General features: G+C 42.5%; 1 long non-coding RNA gene across 1 annotated transcript in view; it reads left to right on the top strand.

The window, feature by feature from the left end:
* LOC144799304 (uncharacterized) overlaps positions 1 to 8836 on the top strand; it is a 175471-nt gene extending 166635 nt beyond the window's left edge. Inside the window, exon 5 of the long non-coding RNA XR_013603789.1 lies at positions 7839 to 8836. This is a non-coding gene — a long non-coding RNA (uncharacterized LOC144799304). The remainder of the gene's footprint in view (positions 1 to 7838) is intronic.
* The last annotated feature ends 4344 nt before the right edge of the window (positions 8837 to 13180 follow it).

The raw sequence follows: 13180 nt of genomic DNA, 5'->3' as shown, positions 1-13180 counted from the left end.
CATATGTAGTGATACACCTACACATCCTGTTACACACCGACAGTCATCCAAAAGTTATTCACACACATACTCACACATGCAAATAAACTATTGAACATCCATTTATTTACATAAACAGCTATACACACACTACCACTTTACTTCAAGGAAACTTACACATACTTACTCTCTTAAAAAATCACTTATAGAAACACATACTAATTTAAAGAGGAACTCTTATAATCCCTCACTCTCACATATAGTTACTTATATACATCAATATTCACATATACTACATTAAATCATATGTAGTTACTGATAAAGACACTAATAAGACAGTCATTCACTCACTAACACAGACATATGCACACTAATCCACCCATACAGTCTTGCACATATGCTGTCTTCAAAACACATACAAACAGAGACTCAGTCATTCTTGCATCTATGTACTAAGTAATACCCCCACCAAACCATGCAAACACTTATACTGATACTAAGAAAAACATCTAATAACCTATATACATACACATGTACCTACTCATCAACCCATGCAGCCACTTATACACAAAGTGAAACACTAATACATATATTTAAATATTTAAGCATTACTCACTAATATATGTATTCACTAAGATATTCAATAATATATACATATATAACATATATATATTTTTCAGAAAGACACACATTCACTGGATGGTGTCATCAGTGATGTCATGAGTGATGTAATATGTGACGTCATCAGCAGTGCATTACACGCGCAAGTTATAGTGAGTCAAACTAACTATAACGTGGAATTTCATTGGTTTTATATCAGTAAAATTTCCAGCTAACTATAACTGTTGTCAAACCTATGGTTTTTTCAGTGAATATATATATATATATATATATATATATTCTAATCCACAGTTTGCTTGGAAGCATGATGGAGGCCAAGCTATGAAGGGCTTCGTCTTTGAATGCGCACATGCAAGTTATATGTCCCAGATCTACGAGAGCGGCAGCATAGAACTGTAAACTAGTGCACTTTATGCCGATGCACATGGACACTTATTGCATGAAGCGTTTTACAATGCACATTTTTAAAATCAGTCCTGACGACTAGTTGGGCTGTTTTAGTAATTTTGGACCATACGGTTTTGGATTATGACGAAAAAGGTTTGAGGGCAGAGAGATTGTGGACAATGAGACGCCTGTTGCCGTAGAACAGAGGTGATGACAGCCGTAATCTATTGGGGGATTGATCCGGTAACCTGTCTATGCCTAATCTTTTTCCGGGTGCTGTCAGGAAGCATATGGTGTCAAGCAGTATGCAATTGCAGAGAAGAGGTGGTGAGCTAGCTAGGTGTCAGGCTATGGAGCGAGCACTGATCTTGACGCCAGGCAAGCTAGGAATGACGGGGAGCACACCCTTAATATGGTTTCACAAGGTGTGGATGCATTGGTGGAGCTGGAGAACATTTTATGTTATGATCTCTTGTTATAGCACAACAAATCATCCCAGATGGAATATTTTGGCGCTTCTGCTGAAGTTGTGTAAGGAGGGCCTGTATGTAAAAGATACAGAGGTGGGCATAAAAGACCAGACTTAGGTGGGCTCATCGCATGTCGGAGCCGAACAGGTAGTTGGTCTTTGTAAGTCATTAGTATCTAGCGACCATCCAGGATCAGTGTTGGGAAGGGGCAAAGGATCAGACAGGTGGCTCTGGGGACAATGTCGGAGGGGCTGACATTGACATGTTAAAGGGAGGGCAGGTTGAGAAAACGGGAGACAAGGAGAGCAAGGAATTGAAGATTAAAAAGCTGCCCTACATGGGCATGACAAAGCATTTGGGGGTTCATTTGATACTAGCGAAGAAGGTGAAGATATACAAATTACACATTTTTGCACAGGCAGCACTAGGCAAAAGAGGTGTTCACGGAGGAGGAATACCAATGATCTAAGAAGCCCAGTTTGCCACTGACTATTGAAAATTGGACGGGCATGTTTGATCTATGCTAGCATATTGTTACCAGAGTGGAGTGTTGCTCTTCTAAAATATATGGATGTAATAAAAAAGACCAGGATAAATTATGGCACATTACTATAATTAGTTTAGGGCTTGGAAGGTGCGTGCTCCCTAAGTGGGGGGAGATTGATTCTGATTTGTGGCAGCACACTATGGACCTTGCAAGTACGGAAAAAAACATTTTTACTGCTAGCAGTTTACTCTTAGTATATCAGCCCTTGCAGGGCCGCCGCAGGGGAGGAGGGGTGGGGACGTCTACAAAAAGTCAAGGGAGCACGTCAGGGGCATATTGGGATTTTAACAAAGGATTATGCATCAGAGAGTATTGTAAGTTCAGACATCGGTGCTCAGGTGTGCAGAGAGTGAAGCACTAATATACTGTGGTGGTGCCGTGGGAGGAGCTCATGGGGGACACACTGGGCAGTGGCAGCAACAGTGGATACACTCGGCTCGGCAGCCCTCACAGGAGCGATCGGGGGCCCTGGGATTTGTTGGAAAGGGCTCAGATGCCGCTTAGCTTGGACAGACTGGCATACTGGTTGCAGTTTTATAGTCAAGGGGAAGGTATCAGAGTACAGTGAGAGGGGTTTCGTTGGGGGATCAGGCAAGGATACAATAGCCCACCGGTGAGAAGGTGGGCGAAAAAGCTGAAATCAGTTCGACAACATCTATAAGTGGTGCATGAGAAACTACTGAAGGGAGTACTGGAGGGCAGGATGGCAGGGCTTTATAACACTTGGCCCATGGACAATTTGACTGTATCACCCTTAGGGGTTGTCCCTAAGAAGGGATAATTTTGATTAATCAAGCATTTGTCCTGGCCTGAGGGGGGTTTGGTGAATGATTTTATCTTAAGGGAACTGGCATTACTGTCAGACTGGCAATGGTGGAGAGAGTGGGACATGGAACTAAAAATGGTGACGTGTTACATTAGGTCGGCTTTTCATCTCTTATCAGTTTATCCGGAGGACTTCCATCTTCTAGGAATTCAGTTTAATGGACAGTGGTATGTGGACATGGCATTGCGTATGGGATGCTCAATGTTGTGGGCCTTATTTGAGAGGTTTAGTTCCTTCTATCCTTCTTGCAGTGGCTATTTACCTGGCCCATGGGGCATGCAGATGTGACACATTACTCGGAAAAAAAAATGTTTGTCAGCCAACCTGGGTCGGTGGACCGTCAGCGGCTGCTGGTAAGTATTCAAGAGTTTATTGGGGACATTGAGGTCCTGTTGGCTCCAGATAAACCAGTGGGTCTCAGTTCCATCATGATATTTCTGGGGCTTTAAACTGATGCAGTGGCTATGGAGGCACGTCTTCCAGTAGACAAAAAATTGACAATGCAGTTGTTGCTGGATACCATGATGGTGAAGAACAAGTGAAATAGCTGCAGGTGCTGCTGGGTCATTTGAATTTCGCTTGTAAAGTGGTGATGGACATTTTTACCAAAATCGGGGGTTTGCCCTAATAATCCGCCTGCATCTGGGCAAGAAAGACCAAGCAAAAACCAAAACAATGCAGTGGAATGGATACAGCAACAATTATTTACATAAATGATGGAAACCTAAATTAGTCCATCAATGAGTAATCATTCTCTAACCAACCAATTGTCTCAGTTCAAAAACACACTCACACTATGTTGTAGAGCCGATGTATATTGTTATACATCCAGTTCTTATATATATATATATATATTTTCACCATACCAAATTTTCCATCAAAAGAAGGCGCTGACTCCGTGTATCAATATTCAAGCGTTTTATTCTCAGTTACAGCTTCTGCTCAGACGCGTTTCGGCGGCTCACTCCCGCCTTGCTCACTAACATCTGACCATCTCACAGTGCACTTATATATACATACAGCGTTTGGAGCACAGACGTCACACACATAATTAGCATTGCTTGTTGCTAAGGTGATTCAATTACATCCTGGCTAGTGACGTCACAGTTATCTACAATAGGCACATTAACTGCATGGCCGTAGTGTATTCATACAGTTTAACCACTTGTGCGATATTTAAACATTACGTCATGTCTAAAATAATATCACATCTTACATTGTCAGTTTTGCCCTTGGACGAGTGAAAATACTGATCGTACACTGAGGCTATTTCTACAGGTTCATGTAAACAAATCTCCGTCCTAATTGTGTCATCCACATTACGCCCTCCCATGTCCGCCCTCGTTAAACTTTAATGGATTCTGATACGTCGGCTTCAGTAAACTGGGAGACGTGTGGGTCCCTGATTGGCTAAGGGCTATTGTTGTGCGTATAACCTTAGCAACCATGCCGACAACTCTGGTTTGCTTCCTAATGCGCGGAGACAGTATGCTCGAGAGTTGTGTCGGTCTGAGGCGCGGTTTCTAATTGCGGCATAATGCCGGTGGGAAACTACGGTTACGGGTATGTACCTACCCTGATGGTTTAGCTCAGGTAAGCGCGGGATGACAGAGTGTGCCTCGGAGATTCGTTATTGCGATTGTATGCCTCAGTGCTCGATATGTGTTTACTTGTGCTCGACCGCAGTCTAGTGAGTGTAGTGAAGTTGAACGATGGTGAAACGTACTTCACGGGTACTGGGGGAAGAAAAGGAGGCTACTAAATATGGACAGTAAGGGCTTCATCAGCATTCAGCCCTGACGGGATCTTGGAATTCAAGAGGATTATATATCTTGATTCCAATCGGCGTAAGGCCAATTTGCGGTTCCCGCCTCTCACATTTTTGGGAATGTTGTCAATAACAAAGTATGTTAGACCAGACGAATCTCCACCATGTGCTTCATGGATATGGCGCGCTACTGGGTAGGTTTGGTCTTTGTTATTTATAGCACGCAAGTGCTGTAGTATCCTGACGTGTGCTTGATGGATGGTGGATCCTACATACCGTTTCCCACATTCGCATGTATGAACATACACTGCGAATTCGGTTTTGCAGGAAAACTGATCTCTAATAGTAAGTGGGTTTTTTCTGAACGGTGTCACCACACTGGTTGTGTTTACACCGTGCGTGCATGCCTTGCATTTACTGCATTTTTTGAAACCGGTTTGTGATTGCAGCCAGTTTTTCTTCTTTTTAACTGCCGGGGCATTGCATACTAGTTCTGCCCGCATGGATTTAGCCTTCCTAAATGACACCAATGGGCGATTGCCCATTAGATTACCTATGGTGGTGTCATTACTTATTAAGGGCCAGTGCCTTCTCAAGATTTTGCGAAGGTTCGCATGATGTCGATTATACCCTGTGATTAATCTTGGAGGTTGTCTTTGTTGTGCGGGTGTTTCCGATGTCTGGGGAAACAGTAGATCATGTCTGTTTTTAGTGCTACACTTAGTTTCAGCTTTGTTGCATGTTGTTTCAGAGTAACCCCTTCGTTTGAGTCTTGTGAAGAGATTACGTTTGGCATCAGTAAGTCCATCAGCGGTGCTACAGTTTCGTGTCATCCTAAGGCATTCAGCGTAGGGGATCGACTGCTTAAGTGGTGTCGGGTGGAAGCTGTTGGCATGGAGGATGGAGTTACCAGCAGTTGGTTTGCGGTATGTGCGTGATTGGATTTTATCATTCTGAATGAAGAGTTCTACATCTAGGAATTGGATGTTTTCCCTGCTAGTGTTGCAAGTAAACTTCAAATTTAAAGCGTTTTCATTTAGTTTTTGAGTAAACAAAACAGCACTTTCCACACTGCCCTCCCACAAAATGAATATGTCATCTATAAAACGTTTATAGATAATAACATTTTTCGACATGGTTTCTTGATACCCTTTCATGAGTACTTGCTCCTCCCACCAGCCCATGTGGAGGTTCGCATAGCTGGGAGAGAAGCAAGTACCCATGGCTGATCCTTGGACTTGTTGGTAGAACAGTCTATCGAAGATGAACGTGTTATTGGTCAAGCACCATTCCGTCATCTCCAGAAGCATTTTGGTGTGTTCAAATAGTGTTATTGGTCTTTTCCCCAAAAAATGTTTCATGGCATTGAGTCCATCTTTGTGTCTGATGCTCGTGTACAACGATTGGACATCCAGGGTTAGAAATAGATAATCTTCTTTCCATTTGACATCATACACTTTGGTTAAAAAATCTCCCGTGTCTTTAATGTACGCTGGTAGCTTGCGGACTTCAGGTTGCAGAAAGTGATCAATGTAAATGCTAGTGTTTTCAAATAAACTCCCCATTGCCGATATGATCGGCCTTCCTGGTGGTTTTTTGGCGTTTTTGTGAATTTTGGGGATACGGTACATTTGAGCAGTCACAGGATAGTCGTTCTTCAGGAACTCAAACTCCTTTTTGTTTAGCAATCCTTTCCCTTTCCATTTGTATAGTTCCACGTGGTATTTCTCTTGGATTCCGATTAGGTGAGTTGGGCTGATTCTCGAATAACATTCTCTGTCTTTAAGTTGGCTAAGAGCCTCATTGTTGTACATTTCCAAGGGCCAAAGGACAATATTTCCCCCTTTGTCCGACCACCTTACCACTATATCTGATCTTGATTTGATCTTTTGCATCAGAGCGTTGTATTTTCTATTGTGGTCTAGGTTGTCTTGATGGTTTTGCTTAGTACTCACTACAGAAAGTTCCTTGAGATCCCTTATTACGTACTCAGCAAAGAGGTCAAGTCCATCTTTGGGCATAGTTGGGAGGAAAATGGATTTGGGTTTGAAACCTGTTTTAACAGACTGCCAAATGTCAATATCTGCACTCCCGGCCGCACCACTGGGTGTGATTTCCTCATTGGTGATTTCACTGGATTGTTCCAATCCTATAAGAATTTGTAACAGTTCCATGTGTTCCACATTGAGCATAGGTTCAGACACAGTGTTAGTTTGTATTTCGGCATCATTTTGGCTTGAGTTGGAAAAATACTTTTGCAGTTTTAGTTTCCGCACATATAAAAACAAATCAATTCGGGTCTGTGTGTAGTCAAAGTTTGTGTTGCTACAGAAAGTCAATCCCAGAGATAAAATGTCAAGTTCTTCTTGTGAAAGCTCCATATTGGTTAAATTAATTACTGTGTTGTCTTTTGTTGTGTCATTCATCGGCGTCTGTTTCTTCTGTATTTTGGTTTGTCCTGCCTTTGCACCTGTTTTGCCCCATCTCCTGTTTTTTCTCCTACGGCTTTTGGTTGTTGGTTTTGGTTTTGTTTTTTCCTCCCAAATTCCTCTCTTTGGTCTTGTGGTATCCGGGGGCGGAGTGTTCTGAGGCTATATATATATTTATATTCTAATCCACAGTTTGCTTGGAAGCATAACGCGCACTCAGTAGTATAGATGCTTAAGTATTTATTTCTCAGAAAACTTTTTCTGAGAAATAAATACTTAAGCATCTATACTACTGAGTGCGCGTTATGCTTCCAAGCAAATTGTGGATTAGAATTAATCGATTCGGCATTTGGGTTTGCCGAAAAACGCGCCACCTGATCAAGGGAGCAGGATCCCGGAAGGACCCTTCCTCGGAGCAGACTGATATATATATATATATATATATATATATATATACATATATATATATAACAATGCCCTGAAGGGACAGGTTGTGGGCCCTGGAGGACTGCAGTAGTGGAGGGATATTCAGACACTGGGAAGGTCTGGGTGTGTAGGCATTCCAGCTGCTCTCACCTTTGCGGAAGGCTTTAGTACTGTTAGGGGAACCGGTGGGTGAGTATAGCACTCATTATTTTCTAATTGGGGTGGCAACAGTGGCGGGTAGGAGGGGTTGGTTCCAGGAGAACATTATGCAGTTGGGGCAGTGGTCTTCTAATTGTTACAGGAGGTATGTGAGAACAGACGATGATGGATGTTGAGATCTGGGTTTCATGATCTTACTTGGTTTACTGTTTTTGTTTTGTTACAGGTTTGGTTCTGGGTCCAGGATGCGAGGACCTTGCCATTTGGATCGTGGCTCACTTTTTTTTAAAGTGGACAGAGACAAGTAGCTAAGAGGGGACACAAGGTAAATTTGTGTTTTGATTCCTGGTTAATTCCAATTCATTGGCGTGGCACGGGAGTATGCCCTGGAAAGGTTTGTTGATATGTTTGAACAAGATGCTTAAGGGTAAGCGGTGTCTGGATGTGCTGTTGATTCATCTGGTGGAGAATGATTTGGTGGTGGAAAAAGGTTTGGCACTGTTGAGAACCATGAATAAAAATTTGAAAGAGATTAATGCCAGGAGACTTTGGTATGGCCCTAGTAGGCTGCCCATACTTGGCAAAGCAGGGCGCAAGATTGATAGGGCAATGAAGTATTTTTGTAGAAAGCAAGATTTTGGTGGTATTGAGCATGCAGTCCTCAGATATGATAATGTTGCCTATTTTCGTGGGGATGGTGTGCATCTTTCCCAGTACGGGATGGATCTGCTGCAGTTGAGGGAGGTTTTGGCTAAGGCCTGGAACATAAAGTTATTAAAAAAAAATTCAAAGAGAGAGAGAAGAAGAAATCCTCATTGGAGGGAGGGGGATCACAGGAAAAGTGTTGGGGATAGGCCTTTTCCTGACTGGCTGTTGGCCGAGACGTTTGCATGGGTTTAGATAAGTCTATTGTTGTTGCCATCGGTGAATCAGGCTGAAAAGTAGGCTGTGAACAAACTCACATCTGAATAGGGCAGGAAATGAAAGATTACAATATAGGAAGTTGGTTTAGTTATAGATTAGTTAGTAGGTGCATTGATAATCAGTAGAAGAGGTTAAAGGTCACAATTCTTGAGTTTCAGTTACAGTAGGGATGTGGATAGTTACTGCGTTAGGTTATGTGAGGAGGAATATTTAGGGGTGGAGGTGAAGAAACATGTAGGTAACGTTTTGTATAGTAAGGCATTCGTTTTGTAAGGCAAAATGCAAAGACAAATGTGTGAAGTGCACCCGTTTCAATAAAAGCGGCCTTTTCCACCCAAACCTTGGTCAGTGGTCTGTGCTGTGCCTCTCTCACCCAAGAGACATATCTGAGAGAGAGCCTAGAGGCCCAACAACGGCAGCAGCAGCCGCCCACCAGTAATTAGAAGCAATGCTTTAAATGGGTGGGAACTGTCCGGAACGGAGTGCTTTCAATTTGAACAGGAGAGTATCAGCACTTCTCATTGGGGTGCAATACTTTTAATGGGAGAGTACTGGCACTTTCCAGGAGTGGTGCAATATATAAAATCGGAGGCTACTGACATTTATCAGAAAGTGTCAGGATTTAGCTCCATTAACGCCTTCATAGCAGGATATACGAGGCTTCTATAGAAGAAACAACAACAATCCCATGAAGCCTGAAAAGGAATGAATTGGGTTAAAGGAGCATAGGACATATATATGTGAGGACAGAGGACCATCCCGCGTGCATAACTCGTTGGTTTTGAACTTCAGAGGACTCGCATCGGCTGCCTGGGGGCTGTTTGTTTGTAGCTGTGGACTTCAAGCCGCTTAATGAACAAGGGGCTCCTTCGACTGAGGGAGAAATCAGAATCCCAGCAGAGTAGGGCGGCATTGCACAGTAACTCAGAAGCTTGCATCCTGTTTTTGCTGCATTTTGATCTCGTCTCAGTGCTCGTCTGCTGGGGAGTAATCCGATTTACAGATAGGGAGTCTTCAGTGGTTATTTTTGTGGCATTTATGTGGATTCAGGACTTCGTTCTAGGAACACGTGTGTTTCTAGAATTCTTGGCCAATTCTTTTGTTTTCCAGAGGACATATCCAGGAGGTGATATTTTGCATAACAGATACAGCGTTAATACACCATGGGTGTTGATGGGTAAAAAGGCACTAGAAATTGGGAGATTGTGTCTACATATTTTCTTCTTTTATTTTGTAATTTACTGAGGATGGATGGTCAATAATCCATTACAAACACTTTTATGGAATAATGGTTTCTAATTAAAGTACAAAAGGGTACCTCGTGGTTCAAAAGGCAAGTAATGGAATCACTGAACTAGTTAATTCCTTTCGTTAGGATTTCATGAGAGTAGGAAGTCTTCTTGTGTTAACCTTCGTTTATTTTCTCTTTTCAGGTCTCCCTTTCCCTACAGTTCCTTACCTACTACCATTTCCCTTGCTTGAGTGATCTAAAAATCTGTTCATATTTGCTTCTCAGTGTTGGGAATGCCAAGAGGTGGACCATATTATTGGTCACTCTGATCCTGCGGATTTCTTTCTTGTGTACATTCGAGATTCTGATCAAGGATGCAACACTTTTAATGGAAGAGTACCAATATTTCTAAGCAGGAGTTCAACATGTATAATGGATGAAACTCAACACTTCTCAGCATGGGGTGCAATACTTGTAATGGGCAAGTAGCAATAGTCCTTTGCAGATTTGCAATATTCTTTATGGAAGACTAATGTCAGTTCTCAGTAACAAAAAGGGACCCCGGGGAAGCGAGTAACTACACTTCCATGTTTCTATTTCAACCACAGATCAAAGCTGAGCACACACATCTGCTTCCAGACACACCCATACCAAAGCTTTGCATCCCCTGTCCATGGCCCTCATCAAAGCACTGTGTGAACATGAAGCTTTAGAAGGCTGTACCCTCAAAATAATGCACAGCATCATGGGGCAAAGGCTTGCGACAGAGTAACTGGCCAGATACCTATCTTAGGAGCATGACTGGGGAGAGGCTGAAACTGGAACAAATTGAATACACTGGATTTCACAAAGTTCACCAGACAATGGAATCCAATGGATCCTGGTTTCTGTTTGTTGTCTTCTCTATCCCTGAATATTGCTCCACTGAATGCCCTATATCCAAGGCCACTAGAATTATTCAGCAGAGAAGGGCCAAATCTTGTGGCTTGGTTCACTAAATTATGCTGGAAGAAATGGCAAACTATGCAGCATAATGCAGCACATTTGTTAGTATTACCCCATTATTTGAGATTTTTACACGTTCGTTAACACTATTTGGGGAAAAGTTTTCACCTCCATAGTACCACTTTGATACTCAAATGCAGAAATAAGCAACAGAAAGGTGGCCAGTCACCCTTTGCTAAGGGACTTCCATTGAGCAGCAACACACGCTGCTGTGCATTTAGTAACTTTTGATCCATTTGAGCTAGAAACATTTTTTTTGTTGAAATCTGCAGATTCTGAATCAGATAATGCATTCTGTGGCAAATCTATCATTATGAGGAAAACATGGATTGCCTTAGCATTCGTTGACCTGAGGGCGTTTTTACCAACTTTATTGATTGCGCGTCAATCAGATTGAACAAAATAGTTTCTGCCCACAGGAAAGGAAGGTTGAAGTGAGATTTGGGCGGAATTCTGCACCTGGTGGTGTGAGACCATTGGATTACATATATAGTCGCTTTGCAGACCTTGGGTGGATAGTACAGGGTTTTCCTTTTTGTTGGTCATGAAGCAGGAAATACCTGCTTTGCTTACTGAGCATGGAGTATAGCAGAAGAATATAATATGAAGAAAGCTGTGCTTAATTTGTGCCGGGGTTGCAAGTGCTGGGCGCTGGCGTTCATATGTGGGAACCGGGTCTTTATTTTTCATAATTAATGAGACTTTCATCTACAGAGAAAGAGAGAGAGAAAGGCGGAAAAGTTAGAAAGAATAGAAATATATTAACACATTGATCAAAGAAGAAAACTGGACTAAGAAAGAAACTACAAGATTGAGATAAAGAGTCAGGAATGATAGGGTGGTGGAAGAAGGGGCATGAGGTGGAATCAAAACTAGCAAACTTCCCATATACCAGTGCTGGCCTTGGGCTTATAAGAGAAACTCGAGGGGATGGGGGCAATGTACATTGTACAAAAAGCAGATGGGTTGATGTGACGCACAAGCTTTGTGATTGTAATTGGCGAAGACACACACATAACTTGCATAATAGATGTATTTCGATCGATTTTTGCAGTTTTTCATCTACCATACCAGACCTGAGGGTGCTAGAGTGCATTAAAGTAAAACATAAAGATACAACAGAGAGCAGAGATAGGTCTACTCACAACAAGACGAATATCATGCAGTCACTGACCGGCACAGATAAATCTCCACAGACGCCTGTCTGGCTGGCAGGAGTGGAACGTCAAGGACACAGAACAGGGAGGCAGAAGGCTCTACAACACTGAACACCTGAGGGCTCCCAGCTTCCGGGTCTTCGCAGGTTGCAAGTGCAGCCCAGAGAGGAAAACATCCGTAGGACCACAAAGTAGATCTTGAAGGTGAACTTGAGGCAGTAGCTACTCTAGGCTCTTCTTGAAGGCTTCGAAGGGGGGACTGATGCGAACCTCAGGCAGGATTGGGTTTCATGCCCCCTGTGCCTTTCCATTGAAGAATAGCAACTAATATATAGGCATGGAATGCTCACAATTCCAGTAGAAACGGAAGTAAAAACTTTTTTCGAGATGGCCTCAACCTTCCTATTTGTATGCCTATTTACTAACTACCTTTAGTTATTATTAAGCTGGCGTTGGGAAGCTTGTACATCGAAAGGATAAAAGGCTGTATAATTAGAAAATGTAACGAGTGCCACAACCGGTAGGTAAACCATTGTGCATAGGTTCCTTCTACGGTTCAAGAGAAAGACTGACGTTTTTAGGGCTATAGTATAATCTATGCATTTCAATGGGACGTTTTATGAAATTAGGGGCTTTACCGGCGGGCACATGGCAGTAAAGCCCTTAATTCCATAAAAGGTTTATTACACATACATTCCTAAATACTTCACAGTAATTTGCAAATATGTACATTGTCGCAAATACGTTTTAAGGCATGGGCAAAAGGGGCTCTGGCCGAGGGCCTCAGCCTTTCGGGGAGCCCCTTTAAGAGAGTCTGGCCCTGATGACCTTGAATAATTCGTAAACAGATTGTTTCAAATACCGTTTTCTATGACAGATATTTTGCAGAGAAATATTGTGTTAAAGTGTCTTGCAACATCCTTAGAAAAGTTTCACTTAGATCAGAAGAGGACCGTGCATATTCATAAGTAACAGACATTCTCTGTGCAATAATAGTGTGCTGCTGCTGTGTTGCAATATTGAAAACATAACGATCCCTAAATACTACCCGTAAATACATTTAGAATTTGCACAAGTGTGCCTGTACACTGTCAGTGAGTGACCTGGCCAAAAAGATCATGAAAGAGCTGAAAGTGCATTATAAATTCAAAGCTGTTCCCAAAAAGGGCCCCAAAATATGTTCGGCCCAAGGCCCCAACAATCCTTTAGATATCCCTGGTGCCCGCCACTTGCAATGTCCCCTTGGGCATG

This window comes from Lissotriton helveticus, chromosome 1_2, assembly GCF_964261635.1.
Source record: "Lissotriton helveticus chromosome 1_2, aLisHel1.1, whole genome shotgun sequence".
Lineage (NCBI taxonomy): Eukaryota > Metazoa > Chordata > Amphibia > Caudata > Salamandridae > Lissotriton > Lissotriton helveticus.
The sequence above is the reverse complement of the archived record's forward strand: the minus strand, read 5'-3'. Positions and strand labels throughout refer to the sequence as shown.